We start from the raw sequence: 17748 nt of genomic DNA, 5'->3' as shown, positions 1-17748 counted from the left end.
CAAAGTAGTAACAAGAATGACTTCCTATGCTCTGGATGATCCAGAGGATTCTACTCGTGCCGGTTTCACCGTCGATTTTTCAAATTAGATTTCCAGAAATAAGTTGGTCATTCGAAAACGTGTCTACACGACGGGAGACTGTGCCAAACTGTCCGGCCCTACCTACTCATAATTAATTAACAAACACACCAGAAAGTATACTACCTGTCGTTATATTTAAAAAAATGGCAAAACACAACAACACACTCGCTCCACGATTCTCACACAAACGCTCGAGCGCAAAAGACCTACGCTACAGAGGACGTCCCGGGACACCTCCGACACCCGAGCTTAACACACAACGTGCTCGCTAATTTACGTACCGTCTTCCTGAAACCGACTGACGAAGGCTAGCGACCATTGCGCGAATCGTGACAAAACACGTGTAAAGAAATTATATCGCTAAAATAAATGTAATTAATATCGAGGTGGATAGGTCGTGATACTAGAGAAAGATTTATACCTAAGATTTATACCGGGTCCTTAGGCTAGTTGAAAATATATTATGAAGATGTTTCGACATCTGGCAATCATCTTGTCCGAAGAATAGGGTCTTTGTGTAGCAAACCACGAGACAGAAACCGTTGGAAAGTTTGCTGTCGACTTCTGCTACAACATTAATTATTTATATCGTTAAAATAAATGTAATTAATAAATAATTGTAATTAACAGAAATATTGACAGCGTGGTTACGCTTAATCGTGTAGATGATATTGTCACAGATTGTGATTGTATCGATGTACAAATTGGATTAATATATATCTGAACATTTTTAATGTTTCAAGTTTGTAACGAATGAGAGGAACGACGCAATTCCGCGGTCTAACCACACACACACAATGTGGAAAATACGTCATGCACGATACACTAACACATCGTCAGTCGCTGAGAAATTTTTGCATTAATTATGGTCATCGTGATTAATGTCTTTCTCCCATTCAAGTAGCATCTGGGCACGTTAATGGGATCCTGAGAATGGGTACGGGAAGGGTTAAATCTGAAAATCCTGATCTAAAAAGATGATTAGTTTGTCTGATTTGTATTTAACGGATTAACGTTCTTTGATTTTATATTTTGTCACCTCGTTGTAGATTGCGATAAGTCTACTTTATTAATTTAATAAATCACTGAAATTTTAATATTAGAAAAAAGCATTCATTGAAAAAAACTAAGATTCGATGAAATGGAATAATTGATTCTAAATTTATTCCTAAGATAGAAATAATCTCAGGCAATCTCTTCGTCAAAGCACATTTTCGAAAATGGAGAAGCGACGTTCAAAATTATCGCTTTGATTCAGAGATCCGCCTGCCGCGAAGTTTCTTCTTGCACATAACATTTCACATATTCTTGTATGGAAGAAAGCAAGTTTAATTCATATTCTAAATTCTACTGAAGTTCACAATATCTCAAGCCAAACTCAAGCGGATGTGGTTTAACATTGTCATAAAAGAGAAAATTAGATCGAAGATTATTCATTGTATCTCAACTCATATTTTAAATTCTATTAAAGTTCACAATATCTCAAGCCAAACTCAAGCGGATGTGGCTTAACATTGTCATAAAAGAGAAAATTAAATCGAAGGTTATTATATCGCATATTGCATGTATGTCATTATTATTGGGCGACAATTGCAGCTTCAAAAGCAACGAAATCGCAGGGCATCCGATTTCTCTGTTACAAAATGCCCAAACGAGGTCGCTTCCATATCTCGTATTTATACTAAAATTCATTGCTCAAGATAAACTCTATTTATGCCATACAGGTATATTCGTGTAGATATTTGCCTGTTGCAAATATTTGCACCGAATACTAATATACATATTCATAAGTACCATGAATATATTCTCAAATGTATATGTTTAAGCTAATTATTAAAGGGCTCATTATTATAATCGCGATGAGCAAGAAAACCTATCCTCAACTAATAAATAAACATTTGTAAAAAGAAATGTTACTACTCTCGGGTATAAAAAATACCCGTGGTCACTATGCTCGCAAAAAATTCTACGTAATACAACCAGTCACCCGTGTCGATTCCGACCTTTCATCCTATGGCATGATTCGTTGAAGTGATTCACCGTTAGAAGCGGAGGAACAAAGAACGTTACCATCGATGCTGCACTATCCCAGCGAATACCATCAGGAAGACTAACATCAGGCAGAAATAGTTGAAAATCCAATGGGAACAGAGGTTGTGAAAAATCTGTGAGAAAAAACACGATGAGTGGTTGCTGATTATTTAGAAAGCTGGAGATAATGAAAAATGCCATTGTGAAATCAAATGCGATTTTATGATCAAATATATACTTTGTAATATATAGATTTATATGATAAATATTATTGATAACGTTTTCCTATAAGGTGTGGGATACAAATAAAAATTAGAAATAGTCTAAAGTTGAGTAGTGTGATGTAAATTTAATGTAATCATTCGTGTGGCTACCTCTAATCTGATGATACCAATTAAGCGACAAGATGACAGTTTTTCTCTAGAATTTTAAAGAAGAATTGTAGCAGTGTCACAGTATTTCGTAAATTAATAAACGAATATCCTGTTGCACGTGGAAAAGTAATAGAATTTTAGAGAATTTATAGAGGAAACTTAATATTATTTGTATTCCTGTAATGACGAGACGTCTGTCATTTTGCACACAGCGGTTTAAAATTAAATACGATGGTCGAAGTATAGTTCTATTGCACGATAATGCACGACTGCATGTGACAAACTACGTAACCAACAACTCTAGAACTTGAATGGTCAGTTTCACCACACACATCACCTGCATCGTCATACATATCGTTCCTAAAATATCACTCTTTTCAACGACTATAAAATTCATTGTACAAGAATTTGCCAACAAGTTGTCATATAATAGTTTACACGAGGAATTGACAAAATCCAAGACAAGTAAGAAAGTTTCCTGACAGATTTCAAGATTGTTGAAGTGGTTCCCGCTTTTAAGAAAACTCTACATCTGGTCTTTTAGTTTTCTCAAGCACTGAAGCCATCGACAGAGTATAGACAAAAGATTGGGTCGAAGGCAAACCATAAACAGTAGATAGGCGACGTTTGCTTCAGGGTTTTCAGTCATAGGGTAACACTGCTAGCGTGCGGATCTCAATCCGCTCAATTATATTCCAATTTGTATTTAAACTTCAGTATTTAAAATATATATTTTCTACCTTATAATTTATCCACGCGTTCCTTTGTATTCACATACATCTAATAATCTCAACAAAGATAAACAAGCAAAGACGGACAACAAGAATTTCATGTAAATTTTAAAGATAAAGTAAAAATGATAAAAACTGCTTGAAACTTAGTGCAGCGTTACAAACAGCAAAACAAGATTCTCCGTAGCGTATCGTCTGAAATTCAGGACACAGCTGCGTGATAATGAAAGTTCGTAGGTGCGAACTATTTGACCCTGTCTCTGAATTATGGTCGTTGTTTGCGCCGCGATGTATCTCGAATTACTTAGTAACACGCTCGTAAATGTAACAGGGAGATTAATAGGAAAAGTTGGAGTTTTTAGAGGCAAGGCTAGTCACCAGCAGAAGCGAATGAAATCGCTCGTCATCGCCATTGCTCCATAAAACGAGACTGTCTGCCATAAAATGATTCTTCATCACGTTCTTCATAAATTTTCCAAATTCTCTGCAGGAACGAGACCGCGCACTATAATAAACGCGATTACAAGGTGGAACCTTCACCATGGAACATTGCCGGAGGCAACCAAACATTCGACAGCTAAACTCTATTCTAAAGTTTTCAATAAGGTTTCGCAATTTGCCAACATTTTCCTGGCTGTTCGCGTTTTCTTACCGTTTTCAGGTTACCGATGCGCGGTGTACGCCCATTTGCTCGTAAACGAGGAACCAATTACGCTTAAAACAGGCGTGTTCTCGAGCTAAGCCTCGGAACTTGGCAATTTCGCTCACGAATCGCGTTCTCGCGTATTTTGGTCCTTGCGCGCTCAGCCAACGAGCGAAATAACTCGGCCACGCGATCATTCCGTCAAGAATATCCAGTTTAATCGCAAGATTTATTATATAATAAATATTTACCAAATCCTGTAGCGCTGTAAGATAAAATTTATTAAAACCTCTGTCTTCTTGCCTGAATCTTCTTATCTCCTGTATCTGACAGAAGTTTAAAAATATAATGAAACGTGTCAGAATTGTGGAAATATCGTAAAATGGTAAAGTTTCAAGATAATGCTGCAATGGTAGGTGAATTTTCGGTTGCCAATACAATTTCCAACACAATATTTCCCGTGCATAGGATTTCAATTCGAGCAAAGACAATCCTCTTATTCTTTATACTTTATGCTTTACTGTATTCTAATAAAATTTATTGATTATTTCCACACCGTCTGATTTTTCCTCCATGTGATAGAAATAAAAGCACTTCGGATAAATAGTCTTATTGTAACCTACCTTAACCTTCACTGTTTCTTATGAGTTAGCGTGACTGGATTATTTAATTTTATAATTTTGCAACATTTATAAACGAGAGGTGAATTAGTCTTAAAACAGACATGTTTTGGAACAAAGCTACCTTAAATAAATGGAATTCTTTGCATAATAATCTACTGAAAATTGATCTGTCTTACGTTACTTATACCTGGTGTATCAGGGTTGCTCGATTTTATAATTTTCTTATATTAGCAAACAAGGAACGAATTAGCCCTGAAACTGTCATGTTCCCGAACCAACCTACATCAAAACCCCGTTAATTTCACTCAGGAATCGTGTTTTCGCGTATTTTGGTCCTGTTCGTTTACTTGCTTGTCCGACCAACGAGCGAAACGTTCCGCGCACGCGAAGTTTTCGTCAAGAGTATCCGGTTTAATCGCTGTTAAAAGATCTTTGTAGCACACAGGGGAGATGTTTCCAGCCGTACAAATCACCGGTATGTAAATTAATACGGCAGCATAAGAAAGGGGGGACGCAGAGGGCGAGAGAGCGTGGTTCAGCGACGCACGAAAGCGCCATAAACTTTCGCCGTTGCCCCAACTTCCGGTCCGCGAGTCTCACGTGTGCGCGCATGTTTCAAGGTGTCACAAACGCCGCTTAGGTATTTATAGGAAATTTAGTGGCGCCGTGTTTAACGTGTAAGTACTCGCTGATTACCTGCATTATCGGCTCCCATTTACGATTCAAGTGCCACGTAAATTCGAGTAAATGCAGCAGTTTTCCTTCTTGGAAGAATTTTGGGAATTTCGAGAGATCGTTTATGTATGTCCGAAGTCGTAACAGGCGGAATCTCTTGGCATATTAATGGAGTTTTACGAATTAAGATTCTATAATTTCGCATAGATTTAAAGTTATACTACTTGTGTGTCTATAGTTCATGGAATTCGTTGCTCTTTTCTTAGCTCGTTATTGGCGCTTATTTTTGTTTGTTGAAGAATTTGCAAATTTTCTGAGATTATTTATGATTGCTCGAAGTACTAAGAGGCGAAATGCGTTGGTCTATTAGCGCAGTTTTTTAACTTAAGCTGCTATAACGTTGTGCAACTTTAAGGTTGTACTACTTGTGTGTATCTATATGTATTTCATAGGATTGATCGTTTTAGTGATTAGTTTATTATAGGAATTTCGCTATCGTATTTGCTGCAGCATTATTTATATTTGATTCGTAGAATCCACGATCAAATCGAAAATATCTCTTGCAAGTTGATTTCAATACTTGGAGCGGAGTGTCTGTGCACGAGCGTCTCGATCTACTTACGGCACGATTCTCGCATTCTCTCGTTTCGCTGCCAATTTAAAATAGTCGATTATTGCAGGTACATTCTTCATTTTAACGCACTGTCACTTCTACACAATAATTAAACTTATGTTCTTTTACACAATTCCTAAACAATTCTTTCTCAAACAATTACTTTTATTATCTTGAATATTCTTGAATAATTTTAAATAATCTTGAAAGAATAATCTCGAATAAATTTAGTAAATAGCATCACATTTCTATTCTGCGAAAGAAATTAACTGAAACAAATATCGACAAAAATAAGCCGCTAGAAAATTTATTCTTAATTTTGCGAAATGATAAATTCTACACAAAACTATATTACTTTACACGTGGATAAAATGAGTCATATTCATTAACGCAATTTCACTGCAAATTTCCTTCCTTCCTTCTTCTTCTTTTTCTTCTATTTGTTCTACTTCTACTGCTTGTTCCTAGAGCGGTGCAACTTTTGCTAGGCGAGTTTGCTTCTCAAGTTAACGGGGCACGCGTTAATACACGTTACTTAATGACTTCCTGTTCTGGCTTAGCGGAGAGTTAACGTCGAAACTTGTCCCTGGTCGAAACACGCTTCTGGACTGCTCGAGCACGGAAACTGTGGTGTCGCATGCACGACCTTGAAACATCTAACACCTGTTTTTCGTGCACCTCGACGATGGTCGCACCAGATATTACGCGAGCTTTCCTCTACTGGGTGTCCCGCCAAGATTCAAATACTTAAATAATCCCTTTCTTTTCAATTTCTCTTCTTCTATTTTTTCAACTTTTCAAAAAGAACAAAATATATTTGTCACGATCACTCATCTTGGAATTGTTTCGAGTCGATATTTCCTTTTATTAATATTTTACTAATTGTCTAAGTATAATTAAGCCTGGTCGAATTACCTTCTTATCTCTCTCCCATATGGAACATTTTCTACAATTTCAAATACTTTTAGCTCCAGTTTAAATCAATTCTACTAGAAAGTTAAACAACACAGCCTAAATTTAATACCAAGCATAGCTCACGTTATTTAGTTGTATACTTCCTTGTCCTAATTCGCATTCTATGGTTAATCCACGAAACAAAGATCATTAAAAATCAAAGATACCATCGTCTACCGTCCCCATCCAACTATTCCTCGAAAATTACACCGACCGAAAGACGATAGCGTTTTCGTGATTCGCGATTACCCGGTTCCTTTTACCTCGCCGTAGACGCCTCCGCGAAACTTTTCAGGCCGCGAGCCGACGATTCCTTTTTTTATCGTCTCGCAAAGGATTCGTTCGTATTCGCAGTTCCTGCCGCCGTAAGAACTCGCCTTGAGACGGCGATCGCCTGGCCGCGATAGCGTGCGCCTCGTGATTTCCTATTATGGCAGTCCGATACCGCGCCAATGAAAGTTGCCCGCGAGAAACTACAACAACGAATGCAAACCCGCTGCAGCCAAGAATTGGCCGCTGCATTATATCGGTGGGTGGATCGAAGTGAATTTAAATTTAAGGGCCACAACCGACAAATTGAGCTTCCGGGAAGGATCGATGGGGTTGAGACCGGAGAAGCGGAATTTCAGGTCGCGTTTTAACGTTGCTGGTCCTGCGGCATTTTAAGGACTAGTTTCAAGGCTCAGCGTTTAAGATGGAGTGGTTGAGTTAGCTGTTAACTTAGCAGCTGCTTTTCCAGATTGCTTCCATTTGATCGGTTCATTTCGCGGATTCTTTTTGTGCGTAACTAACAACTGCGTAACTGCAAAGAGAATAACGTGTCTCAGTTTGTGAAATTTGTTGTGGTAGAACATTGGTGGTGTTTCATTTTGATTACTTTCATTTTGCGAAGAATAGGACAAAGAAAAATAATGTTTAGGTATGCGAAATTCCTTCTGCTAGAATGATAATGGTTTTTCGTGAGGTTGTTTCATCGTGATTGCCACATTTTCTGGCTTTCCTTCTTTTCGCGTGTAATTATGCTGAAGAAAAATAATGTGTCGTAGTTTGTGTAAAGTTTGCTGAGGTGGAAGCTATTTTCGAGTATGATGTGCCTTTGTTTTCTACTTTTATTGTTGGAACAGAATGATACTAATTTGGCGTCGGGTTAGATGACGCTGATTAGTATAAGGAAGCTTCAACTATGTCAAATGGTTTTTTAATTCATGTTTATCGTGATTTAAATTATTCGTCATACGATTTTCCATCTGTCAGTCTCAATTATAATATTTTATTATTATTTTTTTTTCTCCGTTGAATTATTACAATTAGATGTACACAGATTAACGAGAAGTTATGGCGAGGTAAAATTAAAATTCTCCTCTCAATTTAATTTCACCATTGAAATTAAGTAGTCTATATATTAGATAATTAAGTAACTCGGTATTTCTACGAGGTGTTACAGTATAGTCTGGCGTTAAGTGTAACTTAGCAGGTTTTTGCAGCATATGTTCTAACTGCATGTTATTAACACGCGCAAATTTCAAGTCTTTCAAAGCACACACGTTTATCAAGCAAATGAACGGATATCTTTTCCTAGCACGCAAGAATTTTTCGACAAACTTTCCCCTAATTAACCGAAATCTTTTTTTCTCGGCGAGGAAACTCGTTTGGGAAACTTCCCGTGGAAGCAGCGTTGCTTTGAAATCAAATTCGGTGCCGACCAACTTGGAAATTCCAGTCGAGAAACACCGACTGTCCTAATGAAACCTGTTCAACTAAAACGTCCACTTGCCAAACCTCTGTTTAACCAATAAAAAATAGAAAAAATAGTAATATTAATTATGCAGTGGATCTCCAAATCTGAATTGTACAGTAACAGAAAAATTCATTACATCTAATTAATAAGTCATATATATAATAAAATCAGCCTTAGAGCCAATTGTATGTTTAAAATTATTATTCATACTGTATGTATACTAATTTTTTACCAAGTGTATGTTTGCAACAAACGACTCGTATCTTTATATATTATACATTTCCAGATTGGTTTCATATTTTATTATTATAATCACTCACAAGATCAACCTTAGAGCCCATCATACTTTTACAATTATTGTTCATGCTGTATGTATACTAATTTTTTACCAAGTGTATGTTTACAACAAACTACTCGTACCTTCGATATATTATACATTTCTGAATTGGTTTCAAATTTTATTATTATAATTGTGGCGGCACTTGACATCAACTAGCATTAGACGACGGCAGAGTAGTGGTTAGCGCCTTAGGTTACGAACTTTCGGGACCCGGGTTCAAATCCCGGCGACCGTAGTTCGATTTTTCTTCCACGATACAAAAATAAGAGGAAAAGCAGCAATATCTACACCAGCAGCTGAACCTATCTCGGCCTCTACACCAGCAGCAACAGCACTATCACAACAACTTTTACCAACTAACACTTTACACCTCATAATCACTCGTATTGTTTATTCGACTGTTCGCGGAGTGACGCGATCGCGAGTATGTGCGTCAACGGGAGTCGTAAATTCCCGTTACGATTAGACAATCGACGCCACGAATGATCGATCTCCCCATTTCGATTAGGATAAAAAGGGGTAGTTTAATGAGTAGAATGCTTGATTAACAGTTCAAAAATATATTATATATTGCCAACAACTTTGTAGAGAAGATAGTTACACTGGTGCGTAGATATAGATAAACGATATAGATATATATATATATATATATATATATATATATATATATATATATATATATATATAGATAAACGAAGTTAGGTGACTGACCTAAGGGTGGAAACCCGGTAAAGAGACACGTTGACTGTTCTAAAGATGATGAACAATAGTGAAATTCGGTGAAGATGATGATGCTGTTACAAAGGAAAACTCTCGCTCGGTGGTGATCGGCCTACCCCCTGGTCGCTTGCGGTCGGAATCCCAAGAAACATGGGAACTCAGGTTATCCCAATTTTTACCTGATGGAACAATAACCATAATGAACCTCCTGACTCAAAGATGTTTTATGCCAATTGACAGCCTTAACGGCAAATCAAAAAGCCTCGTTTTATGACAGTTCCTTAGGATTATTGCGGTCTGCTTAATTCTATGTGTACAGCTGGTGGCCGCTTCGAACGTAAAAAGTCACCGGACGTAACACATATAATTATATCAATCGTTCGTATAATTATAATCATGTTCCATGTGTTAAGAAAATTTCAAAAAGTTCCGTATAATGCACGTAATATATGCGTTAAATAATTCAGTGGTAAATGTTCAAATATTTTTGTACAGACACTGTGCAAAGAAAAATATAGCGCACGATACGTGGCAGGTATAACAGAATCTATGGTTTTTCGAACGATGCAGTCCTTACCGTGTCATTAGACCTTGAGCACGATACTTAATCTTCCCACAATCGTGTCTAAGATCGTTCGATAAATATCGGCCTTGTTTCGACGTTTCCGTGGAAATTCCTCTACTTTACGGGCTCGCCTTTGTAGAGTCGTAAATTGGAAATTTAGCTGGCGTGGACAATCCTGGACAATGGATGTTTCCAACCGTGGATTCATCGAGCGAACATGATTTAGCTTCTTTCAGCTTTTGAGGAGCTTATAACGCCAATTCGATTCCCATAATTTCAAATTACAGCTTGTGCCATAAATCTTTTAATGTGACTCAATTTAATGTCTTTGGAATGCGTTCCTCGATGAAATTTCAGGAAATATTTGAAATTTACTTTTCCATTGCTATGGAAATAATAACGCAAGGGCTATTAGGCTATCGTGTTCAGAATTATCTCGTTTAAATTCCTCGACAATTTCGGAACTTGTGACTTGTTCCAAAAAAACTGAAGAAACTGTAATATCGAAAATAGTTAAAACAGATATTTAATATCAAAATGATATTTTATATTCTAATATATCAATTGCAGACTTATTGTTATCCAATTGATATTCTATTTAATGTAATACTGTTACTCTACTATTATGCTATTATACATATTATTATTATTATTATGTCATGTTATTATTCTGCTATAATTACATTACTCTGTTAATTAATTGCAAAAGAAATTTCTAGATAATCAAAACGGTGATTCAAAAAAAAAAAAAAACAATCCTGAAATTAAACTGAAATCAAATTTGTAGATATATAACATATACTTTGAAGTTTCGAAGCATTTCTTTCGAAACATTCGGTGAACAACGATATTCTCGAAGCTAATTGCTTCGTAAGATTTCGAAGATCCCGCGGGTGCTTCGGCTGACGCGACGTATGCCAAATTGGCCGAACAGCTGCATCGCTCGTATAATCCCACCGTTTTGGCTTTTTGCAATTCCATGGAGCGCGCGAGTGGAGATTTCCAGCGTCTCTGGAATAAGGGTAGAATGCTAAAACGAATTGAATGAGCGCGAGAGAAGGGGACGATACTCGATTTCGCAAAATTAGGTTGCAGTTTCCCTTTCTTTATTCATTCTCGCGTGAACAGACAAAGAAGAGTTTCAAGTTAGACTCTGTAGCTTCTTAGCTTCGTATCGAAAAGTTTCACGACAAAACTTGGAAGATCATTAGGAAATTAAGAAAACTTTCTAGACTTATTATTCCATTCGTATCGTTAGACTGCGAAGGGGCTACATATTCGATATCATGATAATGATTTTATCATTTTGATATGATCAAGTTAATTCTCAGTTTGTTCGTGTATAATCGTTCGTTATTGTCATTTGATCGGTATTTTCATCGAGTTTCAGCGAAACGTTTTCGCGAGACGATTTGGCGTGATGCCTTGCACCGCTTGAAGATCGGAAAATTTCTTTGACCTACCACGAGAAGACTAGCAATTATTTCTAAATTTAAATTCTCTTACTAGCTCGATATTTTCTGCTCAATTTGAAATCTTTGACTTTTTCCGTCGCATTCCCTGAAATAAAATACCACTTGAATCACCATACAAATGTAAACTATATGGAATTCAAATTACCCGCCAACCGACATTTTTACTTTTGTTCTGTTTTACCGGCAGTCATTTGCCGAATAGAATAAATCGGTTCTCGATTATCCAAGTAAAATTTGAAGTAGATTTGTTATCAATTGTTTTCGCATTTAATTTAATTATTCCCAAAATAAACTAGATTTTCCAGAATCGCTCGTCTGACTTACCCTAAGGATCTACGTTATTACACATACACTTGGTGAGCTGTAAAAAGTTGAAAACACGTGAACAAGAACGAGAAAATTAAATAACGTTCCTATTCCTCTAACCTTCTCACGGTTAAACGAGCTGCTCAGAAGCTAACTGAATGACTCCACTTTTTATCGATTCCTCAGTGTCGTTACATAAGTACACGATTAATATTTTTCCTTAATCCTTATAATTCCTTATTCTTCCTTGATCCTTAAAACACGAATTGAAAAAGTACTGTTCGCGACATCGTCGCTAGAGTGCGCATATCTATGAACATTTATACTACGAGTTATTCTATCATTAAAGAAATGGATTGTAGCAACTTTCCTTTGCTTGCTACATATTGCGACAAGTAGCTAATTCAGTTGTTCAACATCTGTTTCCGTATTACACTTTACATTAAAAATCCGTAGTTTATTAATCGTTTAATATTAGAATTAGACAAATTCTTATGCATTTGTAGAAAATTCGAAGCTGTAAAACGATACAAAATACTCATATTACACAAAACATAAAAACTATTAGAAATATAGTGCTTGTTGTATTATCCAGTAAATAAAACAATCACTTGCTATTCGTCTTTTCAATCTTATTCGCAAAAATATGAACGTGAATATCCGTTTTAATAACTTTAGTCATCATTTTTCACTGCCTTTCAATTTATCCAGTCGATGAACGTGGCTTCTGAATGACTAGAGTTTGCAACGTGGTGGAAGAGAAGAACAAAATGTTTTCTGCAAGTTACTATTTGCGAATACGTAAACGAGTGGGACGCGTGAATTACCGTCAGAGCGGAAACCGCGAGGATAAATTCCTCGGCGTCGCGGTGCCTTTGACCTCTTCATCGTTGCCCTAGGTCGAGAGAGGTGAAATTCAACGCGCACGGACGTAACAAACCTTCCAACGTCTGGCAACCCTTTCGCCTTTGCTACCGCTCTATCCCCTTTCCATCTACATTTCTGTCTTTCTCTCGTTCTCTGTCTGTTTCAATTTTGCCCCGTCGGTCCTTGACTCCTGGCGGATTTCAGCCGTTCGCGATGCGAATTTTCTGTACCGTTAGAAGGGAAATATTATGAAATCATTACGAGGAACTGAGAAACTGGCGAAAATTGATATTAGTTAGCTTAATTACCGGAATGTTAGGGTGGAGCTGAGTAAACTGAGGAGAAGCTTCGCGTTTACCTTTGCTTCTGGTTGTTGTCCCTTCGTGTTTTTAGTGGCCGAGTGTTTATTTGACGTTTCAGGCAGCCGAAGGAATTTCTTAATTATTTAAAAGGATAATTCAAACGAGAAATATACCCGCGTCCATGTAGATTAATTCTATTTTGGTCATCTTCGATATATCCATGTTTGTTGGCTACCTGCTAATTTGATTTCGAAATTTCGTGATATTAGATTAATACGTCCCTCGAGTAAAATTTCACGTAATTGTTTGGGGGGAAAATGGTTTCTACATAATTGTTCACTTTTTTCCATCGAGTAGTTGTTCTAGGTTGATTTGAGATGTATAAAAATTCTGTTTTTCAATTGTAAACATTGGTCGAATAGTATGTTTAATTATTTCTTGAACGTGTTGCAATATTATTTTATTAAATATAGTTATTGTTTTAGTCATTATATTTTATAAAATTATTATTGTGACAACATACTCGTTGGCTCTTGAGCTTTGCAAGTTTAAAGTCGACATTTATGTGCACGAGTGTTAGAAACTCTTGTACCAAATATACTTTTTATTACAAATATTTATTCTGAACAATAATTTATTCTGAACTATGTGTATACACAGATTTATGAACTTCCTAATAATTTCTAATCAAGCAACGATACGCTGGTAATACTAACTTAAATTATTTAACTTTGAAGATGCAGATTGGAATGTGGACCAAACAATTTTCCACAGTGCTCCTTCCTCTTCGATGTTTCTCAACCCTTAAAACGCAGATACGAACCAGAGGTTGGAACCTTTCAACGTTGAAAACTCTTCTTTCGACCCGCTGTCGTCGTCGAAAAATTCGCCCTTCTCTCGGTTACTGCTTTGCGTCGAGCGAGAGAAAGTTCGATCCGCGAAGTAGCGGGAAGAATTGATTTAGCGAAGTCTGTAATGAGTTGATTGCAGAGGATTCTCTGTGCCGTAACTTTCGAGCGACGCTGCCTTAAATTGCATTCGTTACGGGGCCCGACCCGCGCAATTTGATTTTCGAAATATCACCGTGCCACCCCCGTTCGGTTCGTCCCCCCTTCTCTTCATTCCCTTCGACTATCGAAGATCCGCCGCCGGCACGAAGCGGCAAAATTCGATTTTAGGCATTTGTGTACGGGTCATCCGCGCGAGTTGGCCAAATTCAGCGACGCGCGTGCACGAGAATTTCCAATGACTCGGCAAGGATATTCTATTTTTCTCCTCTTCCTCGTTTTTCCTTTCTTTTTCCATTTTTGTTATCTAGTCTGACTGGAAAATCTGCGTTTCACGTTCGACGAGGCACGTTTCGAGGGCTGGTTAACGCGTCACAAATTGCGTGAACCACCGGTGGCTCACGTTGCACTTTTCATTCAGACTGTGCCAGTTAATCTGTGCGAAGCAAAGCTTGATCGTCAAGTACTTTAGAATGTAATTGGTCGAAGCATAATTAACGTGTATAACACGATTACTATACCGTGGGCTATCGATGGCCCACGCAGCCTGAATGACGAGTTATATAAAAAGTTCGGAGTTCAGCGTGTTAAGAGAAAGGAAAAACGAAGAGCAGGAACCGAAGATTGGGACGTACTCGTGGCACGAAAGAGAACACTTTTGATAATTAGTTTTTGTAATAAAATAGCGAAGGGGGAAGAGTGTTTTTGGAAGAGTCTTTTCCAAAATAATATTCAGTATTTGACTGATTTATTGTTGCTATTCTTTGCTTATCTTACTTCTTTTACTTTCAAGTTTCTTTCCAAAATGGTGCTTCTAAAGGTCTCTTTTCAAGAATAATGTAAGTTTCAAATTGCCTCATAGAATTCTCTCAGAACGTCGTTCAAGATTGCACTTACTATTACAAAGAAAATTCATTATTTCATAGTTTCGTTAAATTTATAATTTTACAATATTGCCGTTATGAAGTTCAAACTTGGAAAGTTTATAATTAGACTTCAACATGAAACTAAATGGCGAAGTATCTGTCTAACACTCGTTTAAAGTATCTTTCCAAAAGATTGTTTCTTATCGCATAAGCAGAGATAAAAGATCTTCTACGCTAATTATATAACTTTTCGTCCCTTATCCGCAATTTGAATCGGCAAGATGGATCCGCAAACGTTGCAGCAACTCATCGAGATACTAAACGCGATACTCGTGCTCGATCCGCGTAAACGCTCGCACGGCAAACACAGGTTCCGTACACAGAGAGAACGTATTAATTGCTCGCGGATCGACCGCACGATTCTGATTCTGTGCAATTACGCGCGTTCAGCTCGTCGTCCGGGACCGCAGCAGCTCGTCTCGACGGCCCTTGGGAATCGTTAACCATCTCGAAACTTTGCCCATTCGCGAAACTGCCTCCACAGCCTCTCCGTGCTTCTCTCTTTTCTCTCTTTCGATGCTTCCTGCGCTTAATTTTCCTTTCATTCTGCACGGGAAACGACGTTCAACGATGCTCCACGGCCTCGTGAAAAACATCGCGATAGCCTGATTACACGAACTATACACCGTGGTTCTCTATTTTCTGCGAGCAAAGCGCCGGAATAGACAAGGGAAGCTTGTTTAAACGATGGAGAAGATTTCGCGGATGTAGCTACTTGCAATTAGATTTTACTTAAAAAAAAAAAAAAAAAAATAAAAGAAAAAATGTGTTGGTAGTTGATTCAAGATAGAAAATAATGAAATCACGCTCTACTCTACTCGAAGTTTCATCAGTGTAGACACATTTCTACTATTCTTTGTCATACTTCTCATATTTTTATTACGAGACAGAATTTTTCAGCATTTTACTACTTTCTGATCGTATTTAAAGGATCGATTTCTATAAAATAAAGAGCAGAGCGTAGAATCGCATATCATAGAGGAAAAAAAAAAAAAAGAAAAAGAAACAGAACTGAGAGTTTTTTGCCTAAAATTAAACGACTGCCTGCGATATTCGTGGGATCGGTGGCCAAAAGCGCGGATTATTCGGTGCAATAATTCCTCGGTCTAATTTCGATCGTTCGTGGGGCCGCGGCTGAGACGGAACAGAAAAGTTTCACGGCCGGTTACGTCGCGTATATGCAGCCAGTCTGCTGGAATTTAATTCTCGAAAGAGGAACTGAACACAGGGATAGAGAAAGAGACGAGACAGAGAGAGACAGACAGACAGACAAATAGACAGACAGAGCGAGGAAGAGAGGGTGTGTGCAGAATAGAGGAAGAGAGGGATGAAAATGGAGGTTGGTTCTAGGAGGTGGAACTAGGGGGTTGGCTGGCGTGATCGATTGCCCGAGACTGCGCCAGTTCCGAACCGCTTCTTGCCCTCGTCAGACCTGTTACAAAAACCTGGAGGAGGCGCACTTGCACACGTGCAGGCCACGTGCATGTGAAGACGTCGCCGAAGGCACGGCCAGCAATCGATTGACACCGCTGCCCGATCAACGAGACTCGACCTACCGTGAGGGTTGAACCATTTTATACTCTGTGCTTCTGCCTTTTCTTCATGTTCCACAAGGCTATATATATACATAGAATTGATAATAAAAACGTACTAAGATAATAAATAGGTGGTTGAACTGCATCTTTTATGTGAAATTCAAAGGCTTTCACTTTGTTAACTACGCTGAGAAAAATATGAACTTGCCTAAGTATTCTTAGTGTACAGATGATAATAATGTTGTCTGCATTAAGAGAAATAAAGAGAGGTATTACACAGACCTGAGATATACAGGGTGGTGATATTACTTTTGTCATATATCGAGGAAGTATGGGATAGGAATGATAATAAGAAACAGATGTGTTTGTACTAAATTGTACAATTTTTTCAATTGCAGACTATTAAGTGCAGATATAGTCAATTTTGTACTATTTGACAGTGCTTTCGTGGCTGTAAAAATTTGGTACTATGAAGATGAAATATATATAGAATCTTATTAGAAAATAAGTTTCATTGGAACATAAGAATGCGTCGATATAATTCTCCAATCACCGTACTCTTTTCATGAATGTTTTTATCCTCTCGATTTATTTACGTGGAACGGAAGATTCGTCCATAGTATTTTTCGGAAAAATCGAAGAAGGCATTTTAGTAAAATTTAGAGAGGATCAGAGCCGGGCCAACGTGTTTGGGACGGTGGTGGAAAATTTTTCGCAGCGTTAGCGACAACGTATGCAAAGTCACGAGTGGCAATTCTCGCGCGGGCGGAACCAGATCAGTCTCTGTGTGGGCCTGTGTACGCGCAACGGGGGTGCACGAGGACGGGGGTTGCTCCAGCAAGAGCTCTCGAGAGCAGTTGCGCGAGACATAGCACGAAATCCAGTTTGAAACTGGCACAAACCGCGCTGCGATGAAAAGAGGGTAACGTTGCTGCCTCTTCTTCTTTTTTAGTCCTCTGTCTTTCGTGAAAAGTCGTTATGGGGCGAGAGGAAACGTCTCTTGAATGCGAGAAAAAAGGAACAGGTGAGAAACGAAGAAAAAGGAAGAAATAGGAGGGACGACTGTAAATTAGACTCGAGTATTGTTCGAATGAAATATTTGAGGAATAATTATTTCAGTACTATTTTGCTTTACATCATTTCACTTAATTGAATGTTTTTTTTTTAAATGACTATACATTTTATTAGAATACTATACTACATAGAAGAAATGTCTCTTGATATCTCGATCTGTTGATTGTT

The 17748-nt window shown here is 37.8% G+C and overlaps 1 protein-coding gene across 1 annotated transcript in view; it reads left to right on the top strand.

The window, feature by feature from the left end:
• Window positions 1-17748, top strand: part of LOC132916564 (transcriptional protein SWT1) — a 321821-nt gene that overhangs the window by 165910 nt on the left and 138163 nt on the right. The window lies entirely within an intron of this gene.

This window comes from Bombus pascuorum, chromosome 2 (genome assembly GCF_905332965.1).
Source record: "Bombus pascuorum chromosome 2, iyBomPasc1.1, whole genome shotgun sequence".
NCBI classification, from domain to species: Eukaryota; Metazoa; Arthropoda; class Insecta; order Hymenoptera; family Apidae; genus Bombus; species Bombus pascuorum.
The sequence above is the reverse complement of the archived record's forward strand: the minus strand, read 5'-3'. Positions and strand labels throughout refer to the sequence as shown.